The sequence below is a fragment of the Bubalus bubalis genome, chromosome 2 (genome assembly GCF_019923935.1).
Source record: "Bubalus bubalis isolate 160015118507 breed Murrah chromosome 2, NDDB_SH_1, whole genome shotgun sequence".
NCBI lineage: Eukaryota > Metazoa > Chordata > Mammalia > Artiodactyla > Bovidae > Bubalus > Bubalus bubalis.
Window position 1 is genome coordinate 180426248 of NC_059158.1, and position 17579 is coordinate 180443826.

At 48.6% G+C, this 17579-nt stretch overlaps 1 protein-coding gene across 3 annotated transcripts in view; it reads right to left on the reverse strand.

Annotated features, from left to right (window-relative positions):
- Positions 1-17579, reverse strand: part of LOC102403333 (calcipressin-3) — a 101592-nt gene that overhangs the window by 43480 nt on the left and 40533 nt on the right. The window contains exon 1 of one of the 3 annotated variants that reach the window (XM_006077983.4): positions 7622-7813. The exons of 1 other annotated variant lie outside the window; for it this stretch is intronic. The gene's annotated coding sequence lies outside the window, so the exon portion shown is untranslated. Of the gene's footprint in view, positions 1-7621; positions 7814-17579 lie in introns of those variants that run through there. One more of the 3 variants, XM_006077981.4, reaches the window with a different exon arrangement.

Genomic DNA, 17579 nt, shown 5'->3' on the forward strand with positions numbered 1-17579 from the left:
GGTCCTGCCTTTCGAGCATCTCACTTAGTCTTTCTAAGCTTCAGTTTCTTCATCTGCAAAATGGAGATGATAAAAATATCATCTTGCTTTTCTTTAATTGACATACCTCATGCTTAAAGATAACTAAATTTGTCAACTTTGATTCTAGATTCACATTCTGCCACGTTTTCTTCTGGGGGACTGACAAGATATCTCAATTTTCCCCCTACTCTCCCATAGGGTTAGGTTTTCAGGAGACAGTTCATGCCAAGTGATTACAAACGATTAGCAAATGCCCAGCACCCTGAGAGCTCTCAAAAATATGAATCGCTGTTGTTATTATTACTATGACCAATGACATCGTTTCTGGGGATTAGGTAGGAACATGGAGCTGCTTCTGTACAATAAATAAATCCTCTTTTGTCCTCTGGGCAAACCAGTTACGTTAAGGTCTGAGACTGGAGAGAAGACCAACGTAGGGCATCTACAGTTTCTACAAAAGAGGACAGAGTGGACTTGGCTCTTGGAAAAGTTTTGGTCAAGAAATAGTGAGAAAGGGGGTAGGACTTGGGAGGGAGGTGAGGAAATAAACCAAGTGACATTTTCCAGAAAGAACTACTAATACCGCCACAGGCATTAGAAGTTTGGATAACTAGTCCCTTTTCTGCAGTTTCTTGCCTGTTCTTTTCTTTTTTTTTTCTTAATTGCTGAAGGGCAGTACAGGGAGGAGGTTAGGACTTCCTGGAATCTCAGCCTAGCTTCTGCCTAGCCTCAGGGCCTGCATCTCTCCAGGACCCAGGAGACCAAGTGCCCAGGGCTCACAAGACTTTTGGGAAACATAAAAATGTTTCTTATTTCTTTCAAAATCAGAAGAAAACAGGAACTTTTAGGATGAACAAAATGTTTTAATGTACCAATACAGTTATTAATATAACTGAATATTTTTTATGGAGCAAGGGGCCCACCAAGGCAAAATGGCGTCCCGGGTTAGCTCTGTGACCGCCAGTGCTCTGTGAACCTCAGCAGGGAGCGAGGGAAAACCACTCACTTCCTGGGCTGCCGTGGGTGGGAAAGGGACTGAGGCATGTGCAGCATTTAGTGCTGTGTGGGCCCCAGCAAGCAGGAATTAACCACTGACCATTTATCTCTCTCTGAGACCTGAAGGCTAAAACCTTAGGAATATCTGAAGGAGAGTTAGGGAATCAGGGATAGCAGCTGAGGGAACAAGTTACACAATTGCATTTTAAGTTTTTTATTCATTTATTTTTATTTATTTTTCCGCCATGCGGTGCAGCATGTGGGATCTTAGTTCCCCAACCAAGGATCAAACCCATGCCCCCTGCATTGGAAGCACAATGACTTAACCACTGGACTGCCAGGGAAGTCCCACACTATTGCTTTTTATTGCACAGCAGACTGAAAGAGATGATCCCCGGTGGAGGAACAGATGAAAGCTGCGGAAGGCCAGGCCCCATGTGCTGGGGGCTCTGCAAGAAACCAGACACACAGCAGGAAAAAGAGGTCTCTATGAACTTTCAGCACAGGCCAGAGGCAGGTGCTAGTCTTGACGAATGAGTGAGTAACTGAGTGAATGAATGAATGATGAGTAAACTGTGGAAGAACTGAAACACCCTGATGCTCGTTGGCCTGAACAGCTGACTCAGTAGGTACCAAGACACAAGCTTCTCTGAAGGGGAAGGGAAACTCATCTTTATAAGTAAGGGCCTTGGATAGCATCCCCTTTAATAAATTGGGAAACCGAGGCTAAGGGAGGTGATGTGGCTTGAACAAAATCCCACAGCTGGAAAACCGAGGCCTCCCTCCCCACTCTGCGCCCCATCCTCCCCGCTGGCTGAGGCTGCCCTGGCCATCCAGGGTCTGCACGGACCCCTGACATGCCAGGAGCTTCCAACACCACCCCCTCCACCTCCTCAAGCCGCCCACTGGGTACCATAGGACCTGGCAGCCCTGCTGAGGGCCCCAACTGCCCAGGAGTGTCTGGCCCAGGCAGGAGGCCCTCACCACAGGCCTGGAAGCTGGCTGAAGAACAGGCCTCTTCTGTCTTTAGAGATCGGCACAGCCCCTTTTCCTTCCTTAGGCCAAACTACAGCCACCACCCCCGAGAGCTTCAAACCACAGGAGAGCTTCCAGCCCAGCTGCCATGCTCTGGTCCTACCCCTCAACTGTACTGACACCCAGCCCTGCTGAGGAATCCACGGAGACTTGCTGACTGGCAGGCTCTGGCCTTGGCTTGGTCCCCTTTCTCCCTTCCTGCCTCCTCCTGCCCACGGAGGACCTATTGTCCTGATAAGGAACTCCTTTGAAAAAAGACAAAGCAGGATCCACCCTGCAAGATCCCGAAGCAAAGAGTGGGATATCAGAAGCCCAGACGCCAATGACTGCATCAGGAGGCCGGATGGATGGAGATGCAGAAACCGATAAGGCAGTGCGCTCCGTGCTTGGAGGTGGTCCAGGAGAAACAAACCCACCACTGATTCTGGGCTGCCTGCAGAGGCCCTGGTAAGGTAGCCTGCAGGGTACACCCCAGCACAGGCACTGCTTGGCCAGCAATACCTGGCCCAGGTTAGAGAAGTTCCTGCTTTGGATTATTTTTCTCCAATAGCAAACATATATCTTTTAAAAAGTAAATTGAACATATATAATTTGGGGTCTTTATTTTCAATATATATGAGGGTTTTTTTTCCTTCTTTTTAATTAAAAGGGTTTACTGGGCCACTTAAAATCCACGTTACCTTTCCTTTTTTAACCTTCCATTCTATTTTATTGGAAGACTGGAAAGTACAGCCAAGTGTTGTGGTATTCATATTCCCAGAGAATCTCCCAGATCACTGTAGTGACAAAGCACTTGGATAAGGAGACTTGAGGTCTCCCCTAACAGTTCTTCACTGGGTGTATCTCATCCTTTCTGGACTCCAGTTTCCTCATCTGAAGGAGCCCTCTATTACCTTTAAGGGTTCCTGTAGCATCTATTTCTGCTTTATTGACTATGCCAAAGCCTTTGACTGCGTGGATCACAACAAACTGTGGAAAATTCTGAGAGATGGGAATACCGGACCACCTGACCTGCCTCCTGAGAAACCTATATGCAGGTCAAGAAGCAACAGTTAGAACTGGACATGGAACAACAGACTGGTTCCAAATAGGAAAAGGAGTACGTCAAGGCTGTATATTGTCACCCTGCTTATTTAACTTCTATGCAGAGTACATCATGAGAAACGCTGGGCTGGAAGAAGCACAAGCTGGAATCAAGATTGCTGGGAGAAATATCAATAACCAACAAAGGTCTGTCTAGTCAAGGCTATGGTTTTTCCAATAGTCATGTATGGATGTGAGAGTTGGACTGTGAAGAAAGCTGAGCACCGAAGAATTGATGCTTTTGAACTGTGTTGTTGGAGAAGACTCTTGAGAGTCCCTTGGACTGCAAGGAGATCCAACCAGTCCATTCTAAAGGAGATCAGTCCTGGGTGTTCTTTGGAAGGAATGATGCTAAAGCTGAAACTCCAGTACTTTGGCCACCTCATGCGAAGAGTTGACTCATTGGAAAAGACTCTGATGCTGGGAGGGATTGGGGGCAGAAGGAGAAGGGGACGACAGAGGATGAGATGGCTGGATGGCATCACCAACTTGATGGATGTGTTTGAGTGAACTCTGGGAATTGGTGATGGACAGGGAGGCCTGGCGTGCTACAGTTCATGGGGTCGAAAAGAGTCCGACACGACTAAGGGACTGAACTGAACTGAACTGATTGGATAAGACTCTTGAGAGTCCCTTGGACTGCAAGGAGATCCAAACAGTCCAACCTAAAGGAAATTAGTCCTGAATATTCATCAGAAGGACTGATGCTGAAGCTGAAACTCCAATACTTTGGCCACCTGATGTGAAGAACTGACTCATTTGAAAAGGCCCTGATGCTTGGAAAGATGGAAGGTGGGAGGAGTAGGGGATGACAGAGGATGAGATGGTTGGATGGCATCACTGACTCAATGGACATGAGTTTGAGTAAACTCCGGGAGTTGGTGATGGACAAGGAGGCCTGGCATGCTTTAGTCCTTGGGGTCACAAAGAGTCGGACATGACAGAGCTACTGAACTGAATTGAACTGTAGCTCCTATACCCTGTGATCCTGCAGGATAGGGATCAGACTGGATGTTGCTTTCCTCCTCTCAGAGCCTAGGGGGTCTTTAGGGGGCTGACTATCAGGCTGGGAGAAGCAGCACAGTGTCCAGGCCTGTCCCTCAGGTGTAAATTCTACCAGCAGGGGATTCTTCCCTGAGAAAAGACCCTGATGGTGGCAGGAGAGAAGGCAGAGGCTCAGAACATGTGATGGGGGACACACCTTTCAAGGTAGGGGGTGGGGATTGGATGGGAGATGAGGGTGATGGTGGGGAGGTGGGTAGGAGGGGAGAACTTGAGGTGTCTACATCACTTTTGTAAAGAGATGCTCTCCCTGGAAAATCAAAGCTCTCCTCTCAAAGCCAAGAGCCCCAGTCCTCAGCCTGGGTTCATGCATTCCACAGACATTCACTGAATGCCTGCTATGTGCAGGGGCACTGTTGTAGGTGGGGATATGGTGAGAAAGGAGGCAGGCTTACTCCCTGAGTTTACAAGTCAGTGGGAAACACAGATATCCAATGATTATGAGCAATCATGGAAAGCACTAAGAGGAAACGCTTTGAACTTGGCTCTTTAGAGAGATACAGTGCCTCCCATGTCCTCTTGATGTGTTTGCCCAAATCTCTCACCTCCACTTCAGATCTCTGCTTTCCTAGTCACCGCAGGGAGATGGAACCCTCAACAGGCTGCCTGCCAGGACATCAGACAGGCTGTAGGCTCCCGTCTTGGCTAAGAGTGGTTCCACCTCGAGGACACAGCTCCCTCCTGGCCTGAGGCGGCAGTGGCCACGGTCCACAGGAGGAGATGAAGGATGTGGGAACCGGCTGTGGGGATAAGCTTTTCCCCACAGAGCAGATTTCCCCAGAGACCCAGCACGATCCCCTGGCCCAGCTCCCCATGAGCCTGGCTCAGCACGCACACCTGGGGGGTTGGCCCACCTGGCCCCACACGGCCCCCTTCGGCTACCTCACCAGCAGCCAGGACACAGCAGGACCAGGTGAGGAAGGTCCCACTGCCACGAAGGGGCCACAGGAGCCCCTTTCCCGTTTCCTCTTCCATTCTCATCAGGCACCCGCCGTCCTTTGCTGTCTCTTGGCACCCCTGACCCCTGCAACTTGGGGATGGACACTTAGAGGATGTGAGAAAGGCATCTGACCTACCTAGAGCTCCAGCTGCTCCATCTACTGCCATGTGGCCACCAGGTCAGGATTCCAGCATTCTGTGTGCCTTCCCCTACTCTGCGCTCTGGCTGAGCTTATCGTGTTACTCCCTTGCCCCCCTCAAGAAGGGGTGCCCCAAATCTGTTGCTTTGGGCTTATCTTAATCTGTTACACTGCTCCATCCACCTAGACCACCGTCTCCTATCCATACCCATCTGTTAGGATCTGGCCATCTGTAAATTCACTGTTTATTGACTACTTGCCACATGCCGACTGTGGTACTACATACTCACTCATTGTTCATTCATTCAACAAATATGCGGTGAGACCTACTGTTTTGTTGTTGTTTAGTCTCTAAGTTGTGTCCGGCTCTTTTGTGACCCCAGGGACTGGAGTCCCCCAGGTTCCTCTGTCCATGGGGCACCATATAATGGTGAACCAAAGAGACATGGCCCCTGACCCCAAGAAGCTACAGTCTGGTGGAAATTAATAGCTCATTTTTACTGAGTGCCTATAATATATAGACCTTGTTCTAAGCACTTATCAGATAGTCAGATATGGATCTGACAATCTGTCAAAGAAATTGCCTTGTTTACGGAGTAAAGGAAACCATGTTAGTTAGTTCAGTCGCTCAGTCATGTCCGACTCTCTGCGATCCCATGAATCGCAGCACGCCAGGCCTCCCTGTCCATCACCAACTCCCACAGTTCACCCAGACTCACGTCCATCGAGTCAGTGATGCCATCCAGCCATCTCATCCTCTGTCGTCCCCTTCTCCTCCTGCCCCCAATCCCTCCCAGCGTCAGAGTCTTTTCCAGTGAGTCAACTCTTCGCATGAGGTGGCCAAAGTACTGGAGTTTCAGCTTTAGCATCATTCCGTCCAAAGAAATACCAGGGCTGATCTCCTTCAGAATGGACTGGTTGGATCTCCTTGCAGTCCAAGGGACTCTCAAGAGTCTTCTCCAACACCACAGTTCAAAGGCATCAATTCTTCGGCACTCAGCCTTCTTCACAGTCCAACTCTTACATCCATACATGACCACAAGAAAAACCATAGCCTTGACTAGACGGACCTTTGTTGGCAAAGTAATGTCTCTGCTTTTGAATATGCTATCTAGGTTGGTCATAACTTTCCTTCCAAGGAGTAAGCGTCTTTTAATTTCATGGCTGCAGTCACCATCTGCAGTGATTTTGGAGCCCCCCAAAAATAAAGTCTGACACTGGAGAAATGCAAAGTCCTGCCCAAGACTCCCTTGTAGCTCAGTCGGTAAAGAATTTGCCTGCAGTGCAGGAGACCCAGGTTTGATCCCTGGGTTGGGAAGATCCCCTGGAGAAGGAAATGGCAACCCACTCCAGTATCCTTGCCTGGAAAATCTCATGGACAGAGGAGTCTGGTGGGTTGCAGTCCATGGGGTCACAAAGAGTCGGGCACGACTGAGCGACTAACCCTCACTTAAGGGGCAGAGCAGGGATTCCAACGCCCAGGCTGACTGATAACAAAGCAGCAGCTCTGAGCACTATGCTTTCTTTCTTCATGCTTGTTTCATCACTCAGTCGACTCTGACTCTTTGTGACCCCATGGACTGTAGCCTGCCAGGCTCCTCCGTCTATGGCATTTCCCAGGCAGTCTTCTCCAGGGGATCTTCCCCATGCAGCGACTGAACCTATGTCTCCCGCAGCTCCCTCACTGGTAGGCGGATTCTTCACCACTAGCGCCACTCAATCCCACTTCCTGCAAGGAAACTTCCCGACCCTCCTCCCAGACTAGAGGGATTCCTAGATCCTTGGAAGCCCGCTTAGTATATGACACACCCATGTCCTCCTCCTGACAGGTACCCAGACCACAGAACGCGTCCCCGCCTCCTTTCCCCGGGGCTGCTGAGTTGGCTGATCTGAACTAGAACCCTGGGTTCTTCCTCCTAGCTGTGAGTTTTCATTGCAGATGCTCCTCCAAGAGGGGCTTCCACACAGGTCCGAACCTTCCAGGCGCCCATTTCACAGATGAAGCCAACAGAGGTCCTGAGTGGTTTAAAATCACTTCAACCTCCTGGCTGGACGGGTCTCTTTTCTTCCGGGGAGTCTCGGTCCCTCCGAAAGAGGCTTAGTGAGGGAGGTGGGACAAGGAAACGACTCGCCTGCCGGATGCTCGGAATAACACGCCCCAAATGCAGGCTTCTCCGCGAGGGTCGAGCTTGCGACGCGTGCCCCATCCCCATTTCCAAAGCCCGAAAAAGACAACCGACCTCCCTCTCCACTCGGACCACAACCCACCGCCCTCTGGGCGCAGACCCCAGGCACTTCCACCAACGAAGGGGGAGGGGGGTGGGTGGGACTTGGGGACCCCTCACCTTCCTCTCTCGGCTCGCCTCCGAGGATCGAGGCCGGCAGGTGGCCTGTGACCCGCCGCGCTCGAGCCGGACCGCCAGTGCCCCCGGAGACTCAGGGTCCCCCCTTCCCGCTCCTCCTACCTGTTCGGGGGAGCCCCGCGCACCGGCCGCCGCCCCGCTCCGCCTCCCGCCAGCGCCGCAGAGGCCGCCCCGGCTCCAGCTGCCCCGGGATCCAGCCCCCGGCCCCGCCCCATCGCGCGCAGGTGATCCCGGGAGGGGCCCCGTTGCCGCCTCGGTCCCTGCCTCGGGGGCCGCCCCAGGGGCGCCAGGCTCGGGGCACTGGCTGGGCGGCGCTTCCTGGCCGTGTCCTCACGCTTCTCCCGGCCCAGGTCCTTCTTGGGGTTCCAGTTCGCCCAACCCAGCCCCTCGGTCCACCAAGGCCACTTCAGCCAGGGCCGAAAGGGAGAAGGAGCCTTACAAATATGCCAGGCTAGCTAGATGTGAACTGCAGGGAGTCTGTTAGGTGTCTTTTTTTTTTTTTTAATAATATTTGTAGCCCTAAAAAAAATTTTTTTTGTTGGAGTATAGTTGATTTACAAAGTTGTGTTAGTTTTACTTATATAGCCAAGTGGTGGAGAAGGCAATGGCACCCCACTCCAGTACTCTTGCCTAGAAAATCCCACGGGCGGAGGAGCCTGGGAGGCTGCAGTCCATGGGGTCGCTAAGAGTCGGACACAACTAAGCGACTTCACTTTCACTTTTCACTTTCAGGCATTGGAGAAGGAAATGGCAACCCACTCCAGTGTTCTTGCCTGGAGAATCCCAGGGACGGGGGAGCCTGGTGGGCTGCCGTCTGTGGGGTCTCACAGAGTAGGACACGACTGAAGCGACTTAGCAGCAGCAGCAGCAGCATTTTATATACAGTAGTGTGTATATGTCAATTCCCATCTCCCAATTTATCCCTCCCTGCTCCCCTATCCCCTGGTTTGTTCTCTACATCTGTGACTACTTGTGGTTTGTAAATAAGTTCATTTGTATCCTTTTTTTTAGATTACACATTAAGCTGAATCATATGATATTTGTCTTTCTGAGTCTGACTTCACTCAGTATGACAATCTCTAGGTCCATCTATGTTGCTGCAAATGGCATTAATTTTGTTCTTTTCTTTTTTAATGGCTGAGCAATGTATGAGCCGTGTCTTTATCCATTCCTCTGTTACGGACATTTAGGTTGCTTCCATGTCCTGGCTATCGTAAATGGTGCTACAATGAACACTAGGGTGCAGGTACCTTCTCAAGTATGATTTTCTCTGAGTTTGTGTCTACAAGTGCAATTGCTGGATCATATGCTAGTTCCGTTTTTAGTTTTTTAAGGAACCTCCATACTATTCTCTGTAGTGGCTGTACCTGTACACTGCTGCTGCTGTTAAGTTGCTTCAGTCGTGTCCGACTCTGTGAGACCCCACAGACGGCAGCCCACCAGGCTCCCCCGTCCCTGGGATTCTCCAGGCAAGAACACTGGAGTGGGTTGCCATTTCCTTCTCCAATGCGTGAAAGTGAAGTCGCAGAGTCGTATCTGACTCTGTGCAACCCCATGGACTGCAGCCTATGTACCTGTATAGCTGTCTTTAAAGTTGGATTGTGTGGGGAATTCCCTGGTGGTCCAGTGGTTAGGACTCCACGCTCCCACTGCAAGGAGCATGTGTTCCATTCCTGGTCTGGGAACTAAGCTCTCCAAGCTGCATGGTGAGGCCAAATAAATAAATAAATTGGAATTATGCTAATCTGACTGAAGGGTTTGGGGGAGGCTGGGGTCTGGCCAATCACAGAATGTTACATGGGAGGTTTGCCAGCTGGCGAGTGTCAAAAGCTCTGCCCTGTAGAATCTGGCAGTCTCCTGCATCAGGCTGGTTTGTGGCTGGATCCGTGAAGCCTAGCACTCTATTATGGACACACAATGGGCCCTCAATATTTATAGAAAAGGAGAAGAGATCTTAGGGGAGTCCCCGTTTACAAACAGGAAACTGAGGCCCAGGCTGCAGAGGTGAGTTGCCCACAGTCACACAGCAAGGGAATGACAGAACCAGGAGTACAGTCGGGTTTCCCCACTGTGTTTTCAAAGTATTTCTAGAAAATGTTTGGTTTGGGGCCTATTGCTTTGCCACTGGTGCCTATAAGATGCTGTCAAAGCCTTGATAACTTCTTCCCAAGTTGACTGAGAACTAAGAGAACCATGTGTTTTCATAGGAAACTCTGGTGATGTTTATTAAAAAGGATTAAGACGTGAAATTCTGTGAATCACTATATTGTACACCTGTAACATTGATATATTAACTATACTTCAATTAAAAAAGAAGTGCAATTCTATCATTCTACTTTTTTTTTTTTTTTAAAGTGAAAGCAGGTTTATTGAGAAAGAGACACGTTCCATAGACAGGATGCTGTCCATCTCAGAAGGTAAGAGCAGCCCCAGGACATGGAAAGTCAGAGCAACCTGTGATTCTACTTTTTCAGTGAATACTTGAAACATGGTCTTTGGCTTCAGAGAGCTCCTCTGTGATGGGAGAGGCAGAAGGCAGGGAGAGTTCACTGAAAAATCACTCTGTTCTTGAGAACTGAGATCTATGAGGCCACCTCAAGATGCTTCCAGAAGCTCTTGCTGTGTTGTGCAAGGGGTCAAGAGCTCTAAAGTCAGATGGTCTCAAGTTCCAATCCTTTTTAAACCTCTTTGAGACTCAGTTTCTTTCAGTTGAATGAAGGTAATATACCTACGCTAGTATTGTTGTGGTGAGAATTAAAAATGAGATAATGCTTATAAAATGCTAGGTAAGTGGAAGAATTTTTATGCTAAGTGGTAGGGGCTGGGGAGGTGGACATGTTGACACAAGGGGACCTTAGCATCTCTGGTACGGTCCCCTCTGAGGGATTCAATGATCTTCAGCTTTCTGTCATCCATGGCTCTACCCCACCCTCTGCTTCTCTGTTAACCCAGGCCAACCAAGTCATAGGACACCTGCCATGTCAGAATGGCTTTGCACACACCTGCCATGAGGGATCTGGGGATGAAACTCTGAAACCCAGCAGGACCCTGCAAAGCCTTGCGTGGTACAATATCCTCTGTGTCCCTGACTTCTTGTTTGGCCTTCTCTGGTTCCAAACAGCAGACTCAAGCAGTCAGCGATTAGAAAATAGAGTCAAAGGACTCCTAGTTCCTCCTGAAGGCATGTAGATAATAATCTGACACATACCCTTGCATTGTCCTATAGAAACTAAGCCACCCCCACTCACTGGAGTGACTGGTGACTACATGTTGACCATAAGGACACAGACTCCAGACTGGTTGGAACAGGAAGGTGGATGCTTGAGATTCAAAAACCATCTCCCTGTTACGTCACCACCAGCCAATTAGAAGAATGTCCATAAGCTGATCATGTGCCCTGCGACCTATCCCTAATGCTATAATACTTTTAAAACTCTTGCTTAAAGGCCAGGGGAGTTCAGGTCTTTTGAATACTAGCTGCCCGTTCTCCTTGCTTGATGCCCTGCAATAATTGATGCCCAGCACAATAATTGTGCTGTACTTTCCCTCAGTACAATCCGTTGTCCGTAGATTGGCTCTGCTGGTGTCACGTGAGCAGACTCAAGTTCAGTCTGGTAACAACTCTTCCTCTCACCAGCCTCCCTCATAAGGAGTTGACCAGGGTCAGACATACAAGCCAAGCTCAGCGAGGCAGAGGCATAAAAAGGCTCTAGCTAAACTTCTTCTCTCAGTTTATTTATTAAGTCCTCCTGTTCACGACAGGCCAGGCACTCCGCAAGGTGGGGCAGAATCAGTGGGGGCCCTGCCTCGTCCTGTAGACGTCACCTTCCAGAGGGGCTGTGGGGACAGCTGACATGAAGCACAAAAGATGGTCACACAAGAGAAGGACAGTCTGGGAAAAGTCCCCTGAAGGACATAACATGCTGTTTTTGATTATTATCGGTGGGAGAGCAGGAGCTCCTTCAGAAACAGAGGGAAGGGTGAGTACCATCTGCCAGGAGAAGACAGCTGAGCTGAGATGGAAAGGACAAGCAGGTAGATGGAGGAGGGGCTGTGGCTGGGCAGTGTTCTGGAGGCAGGGAAAGCCCACAAGGTCAGATGGTTGACTGGAGTAGGAGCAGAGGGCAGAGTGGACAGGAGGAGATCAGAGGCAGACAGAGGTCAGATCTTCTAAGGTCTTGAAAGTGAAAGTCACTCAGTCATGTCTGACTCTTTGTGACCCCATGGACTATCAGTCCATGGAATTCTCCAGGCCAGAATACTGAAGTGGGTAGCCTTTCCCTTCTCCAGGAGATCTTCCCAACCCAAGGATTGAACCCAGGTCTCCTGCATTGCAGATTTCATTCCACGAACCATGAAACCCATGGGATGGGGAGTTAAGAAAGGCAGTGGCCTGATCTAACCTGTTTGTTTATTTTTTCTTTTTTGCCTGTGCTGGGTCTTCACTGTGGTGCACAGGCTTCTCTAATTGTGGTGTGTGGGCTTAACTGCCCCATGGGATCCAAGTTCCCTGGCCAGGGATCAAAGCTGTGTCCCCTGAATTGGAAGGCAGATTCTTAACCACTGGACCACCAGGGAAGCCCCCAAGTGTTGAAAAGTTTAGTGCCACCCTCCCCACACACACATCCAGGGAGGGGAGAGGGGCTGGAGATCGAATCAATCTTCAGTGGCCAAGATTTAATCAATTGTGTTTAGATAATGAACCCTCCATAAAAAAGCCAAAAGAAGCTTGGAGAGCTTTCCCAGTGGGCAAAGAAGGCTACGTTCACATGCTGGGAGGGTGGCGCCCCCCAGGCTCCATGGAGACAGAAGCTTCTGTGGTCAGGACCCTTCTGGACCTCGCCCGGTGTATCTATACTTATGGCTTTTCATTCGTATCTTTTAATATCCTTTCTAATAATCTGGTAACCTAGTAAGTAAACGGTTTGCCTGAGTTCTGTGAGCCATTGTACCAGATCAATCAAGCCCATGGAGAGGGTCCTGGGAACCTCTGATTTCCACCAGGTCATCAGAAGCACAGGTAATAACCTGGACCATTAATTAGCATCTGCAGCGAGAGTCAGTCTTGTAGGACTGAGCCCTTAACCTGTGGGATCAGATGCTATCTCCAGGGAGATAGTGTCAGAACTGAGTTAAATTGTAGGGCATTTGCTGGTGTCACACAATTGCTTGGTGTAAGAAAACTACCTGCCCCTCCCCCGCCCCCTTTCCCCAAACACATTTGCTGGCCAGAAGTGTCAGAAATAAAGCTGCATATTGAGAGCAGAGGAGATATGAGTACGTTTTTGCATGAGTGTAGAAACAGAAAATAAAAACAGCACGTGCGGACTCTGACAAGTATATAAAATGAATGTCCGTGTACTGATGAAGATTTGAAGAGTTTGGCAGAGTGTAAATAAAACATGGGGATTTTCCGTGTTCTTTTTTTCCCTGTAGAGAAGATGGTGTTTATGTTAAACAGTTTTCTAAGTGAATTAAAATGGCTCATGAAATTACCCAACAAACCACCCCTGTTTCAGATGTACCATATGGATCCTTAGGCTCTGGGAGATTTAAAAAGAACAAAAAAAACTGCTCTTTCCACATAGAAGGTACTCAAATGCATGGAGCTAACCTTCCTTTTCTTGTTAGCAGAGGGTGTTGCTGCAAACCAGCCTTTGAGCACCTGGGTTTTTATCTCCTGGCTGGAACTGTTCAGTCTCTCACTTCTGCCCTCAAAGCCTTAATCTGCTATTTATGGCTTTTGAGATGGTTGCTGGGGAAACAAGACAAATGTCACAGAGGATTAGAATGCAATTTCGAGGGGAGACAAAGCACAGAGATTCATGAATCCAGAGACATCCAAGTCCACACTGACTCAGCCAGCACACACAAAAGAGGAGGCAAACATACCCAGGCCCATTGATTCTGAAATCAACGCCTTGCCTCTCAGCCAAGGGGATGAAGACAGCAACAAAGGCCAACAGACTCAGAAACCACGATTCTTAACCATCTACAGTGCACACTGCGTGACTGTCCATGTGACTGTTGCCCATGTAAATAGTACTCTTTGGGGACTTTCCTGGTGGCCCAGTGGTAAAGAATCTGCCTTGCAATGCAGGAGGCATGGGTTCAGTCCTTGGTCTGGGAACTAAGATCCCACGTTTGTTGCTGTTCAGTTGCTAAGTTGTGTCTGACTCTTTGCAACCCTATGAACTACAGCACGCCAGGCTTCCTTGTCCTTCATTATTTCCCGAACTTTGCTCAGACTCATGTCCATTGAGTCAGTGATGCCATCCAACCATCCCATCCTCTGTTGTCCCCTTCTCCTGCCCTCAAATTTTCAAGCATCAAGGTCTTTTCGAATGTGTTGGCTCTTTGCATCAGATGGAGCTTCAGCTTCTGCATCAATCCTTCCAATGAATATTCAGGCTTGATTTCCTTTAGGATTGACTGGTTTGATCTCCTTCCTGTCCAAGGGACTCTCAAGAGTCTTCTCCAGCACCACATTTCGAACGCATCAATTCTTTGGCGCTCAGCCTTTATGGACCAGCTCTCATGTCCATACATGACTACTGGAAGAACCATAGCTTTGACTAGATGGACCTTTGTCGGCAAAGTAATGTTTCTGCTTTTTAATACACTGCCTAGGTTTGTCATAGCTTTTCTTCCAATGAGCAAGCATCTTTTAATTTCATGGCTGCAGTCACCATCGGCAGTGATTTTGGAGCCCAAGAAAACAAAACCTGCCCATCTATTTTTCCCCATCTATTTGCCATGTCATGATGGGACAAGATGCCATGATCTTAGTGTTTTAAATATTGAGCTTTAAGCCAGCTTTTTCACTCTCCTCGTTCACCTTCATCAAGAGATTTGTTTTATTTCCTCTTCACTTTTTGCCACTAGGGTGGTACCATCTGCATAACTGAGGTCACAGAGCAACTATGCCCGTGGGCCACAACTATTGACCCTGTGCTCTAGAGCCCGGGAGTTACAACTAGTGAGGCCTCGTGCTGCAGCTTCTGGAGCCTGTGCCCCAACTAAAGAGTCCATGCGCCACAGTGAAATATCCCATGACACAACAAAAATCTCACGTGCCCCTACCAAGGCACGACACAGCCAAATAAATAAATTTTTTAAAAAGTGTATTCTGTGGTACCCAGAGATGTGATCCAGAGGAGGCAGGGCCCATTCCCCCAAGCTGTGGTCCTGCATTTGGATTAATTCCCATTTGAGTTCTGGGAGCATCTGGGTGATGGAAGGTGAAGAAAGGAGAGAGTGACCAAGACTGAGCCAGACTTCTGGAACTCCCAGCAAGCCACCTGGTCTCTCGAGGCTTCTGTTTTCACGTCTGTAAAATGGCAGATTGGGCTGTTTTGTATCTGAGGCTTCTTCCAGTGAGTTTGACTCTCATGACTGTCGCTTTAACCAGCTAGCCCATGTCACACCTGACAACTTCCTCATTTTTATGATAATTTTTAGGAACCCTATGATTCAATCTCACTGGTTGCTAGGGAAGAATTTTCTGTTCCCAGAGTGAAAACGAGAGGCTGTAAATGAAGCCCTTTGGCCGCCAGTGCAAGCTGCCTTTCCTCACCTTGGCAAGGAAACTGTCTTGTTATCTAGGATTCTAGGAGCACTTCCTGGCAGCAGCGAGCCTGTCGGCATCTCTCTCTGCTGCTGGATTCGCTCTCCCCTGGTACCTCCTGGTCCCCTCTAATATCACAGTCACCCTAGGAAATCCAGAGCAGGAGTAGAAGGAATATACACACACAAAGAAGTGACTCCATTTCCTTCTGGGTGACCTCAGGCAGATCTCCTAACCTTTCTGGGTCTTGATTTACTCTTCTACAATTCATTCACCCATGCAAATATTTACTGAGTGCCTGCTATGTGCCAGCAATGAATAAAAGGGACAACAACTAGTGTCTTGATGAAGCTGATATTCTCATATGAGGGGAAAACACTAAAAATAAATAAGCCAGGGATAGGGCATGTTGGAAGGTGGTAAGTGATTTGGGGAAAAATAAAAGGAAGGTGGACTGGTGATATCTGCTGCCTACCCAAAGAGTTGCCATCAGGACTGAATGAGCTGATGTTCATAAAATTACTTCCTCAAACAGTAATGGGCTATGCAAATATAAAGGATAATTATATCATAATGTTTTGTTCAATGAAAGCATATTCAAAAGATCCGAAAGGCATGGAGAATGTGGTGACCCAGGAATGAAGAAGCCAAGTCAGCTTGAATCATGGCTGGAACCGGGAAGGGAGCTTGGACATCCTCTAGCCCAGGGATCTGGCAGTCCCTCAGAGTCACCCATGTGCTTTGAAAAGAGATCAAAGTCGCTCTGCAGAGTCCCTGGAACCTAAGTCTCTGAGGGCAGGGACAGACATGCACATAGTTTCTTATAACCATCCAGGTGATGCTAATGTGTGATCAGGGTGGAGAGCAGCATCTGACCACAGAGAGGGGAGGACTTACCTAAAACCTGAGGTCTTTCCTCCCCCAGGCCCAGTGTCACTGCGTGTCACTTGGCACCTCGTTCCCCTCCCTGCCGGGAGCCCCCCAGGGCCGCCATGGCGTCTCAGCCCCTCCCCCCACCTTCCTGAAGGCCGGAGTGGCTCTCTTGACTGTGTGCTCACTCAGTCATGCCCAACTCTTTGTAACCCTATGGATGGCAGCCTCCCAGGCTCCTCTCTCCATGGATTCTTCAGGCAAGAAAACTAGAGAGGGTTGCTATTTCCTACTCCAGGGGATCCTCCCAGCCCAGGAATTGAACCTGCATCTCTTGTGTCTCCTGCGTTGGCAGGCGGATTCCTTGCCACTGTGCCACCCGGGAAGCCCAGTGGCTCTCTTACCTGAAGGCTAAGAAACTGCGTGAGTTTTCAGCAATGGCCAGGCTGTTGATCACTCCGAATTCAATTTCTGTTATGGGCTGAATTGTGTTCCACTGCCTGAAAATTCCTATGTTGGAAGTTCTAACTTCTAATATAATTTCTTCAGAATCTGATTGTGTTTGGAGATATGGCATTTAAACAGGTAATTAAAATATTAATAAAATGAAGTCGTATGAAAGTGAAAGTGTTAGTTGCTCAGCCATGTCCGATTCTTTGCGCCCTCATGGACCACAGCATGCCAGGCTTCCCTGTCCATCACCAACTCTTGGAGCTTACTCAAACTCATGTCCAAGAGTCGATGATGGCATCCAACCAACTCATCCTCTGTCATCCCCTTCTCCTTCCACCTTCAGTCTTTCCCAGCATCAGGGTCTTTTCAAATGAGTCAGTTCTTTGCATCAGGTGGCGAAAGACTTGGAGTTTCAGCTTCAGCATCAGTCCTTCAAATGAATATTCAGAACTGATTTCCTTTAGGATTGACAGGTTGGATTTCCTTGCAGTCCAAGGGATTCTCAAGAGTCTTCTCCAACACCACAGTTCAAAAGCATCAATTCTTTGGCGCTCAGCTTTCTTTATGGTCCAACTCTCACATCCATACATGACCACTGGAAAAACCATAGCCTTGACTAGACGGACCTTCATTGGCAAAGTAATGTCTCTGCTTTTTAATATGCTGTCTGGGTTGGTCATAGCCTTTCTTTCAAGGAGCAAGTGTCTTTTAATTTCATGGCTGCAGTCACCATTTGCAGTGATTTTGGAGACCAAGAAAATAAAGTCTCTAACTGTTTCCATTGTTTCCCCATCTATTCGCTATGAAGTGATGGGACTGGATGCCAATATCTTAGTTTTCTGAATTTTGAGCTTTAAGCCAACTTTTTCACTCTTCTCTTTCACTTTCATCAAGAGGCTCTTTAGTTCTTCTTCACTTTCTGCCATAAGAGTGGTGTCATTTGCATATCTGAGGTAATTGATATTTCTCCCAGCATATCTTGATTCCAGCTTGTGCTTCATCCAACCCAGCATTGCGCATGATGTACTCTGTATATAAGTTAAATAAGCA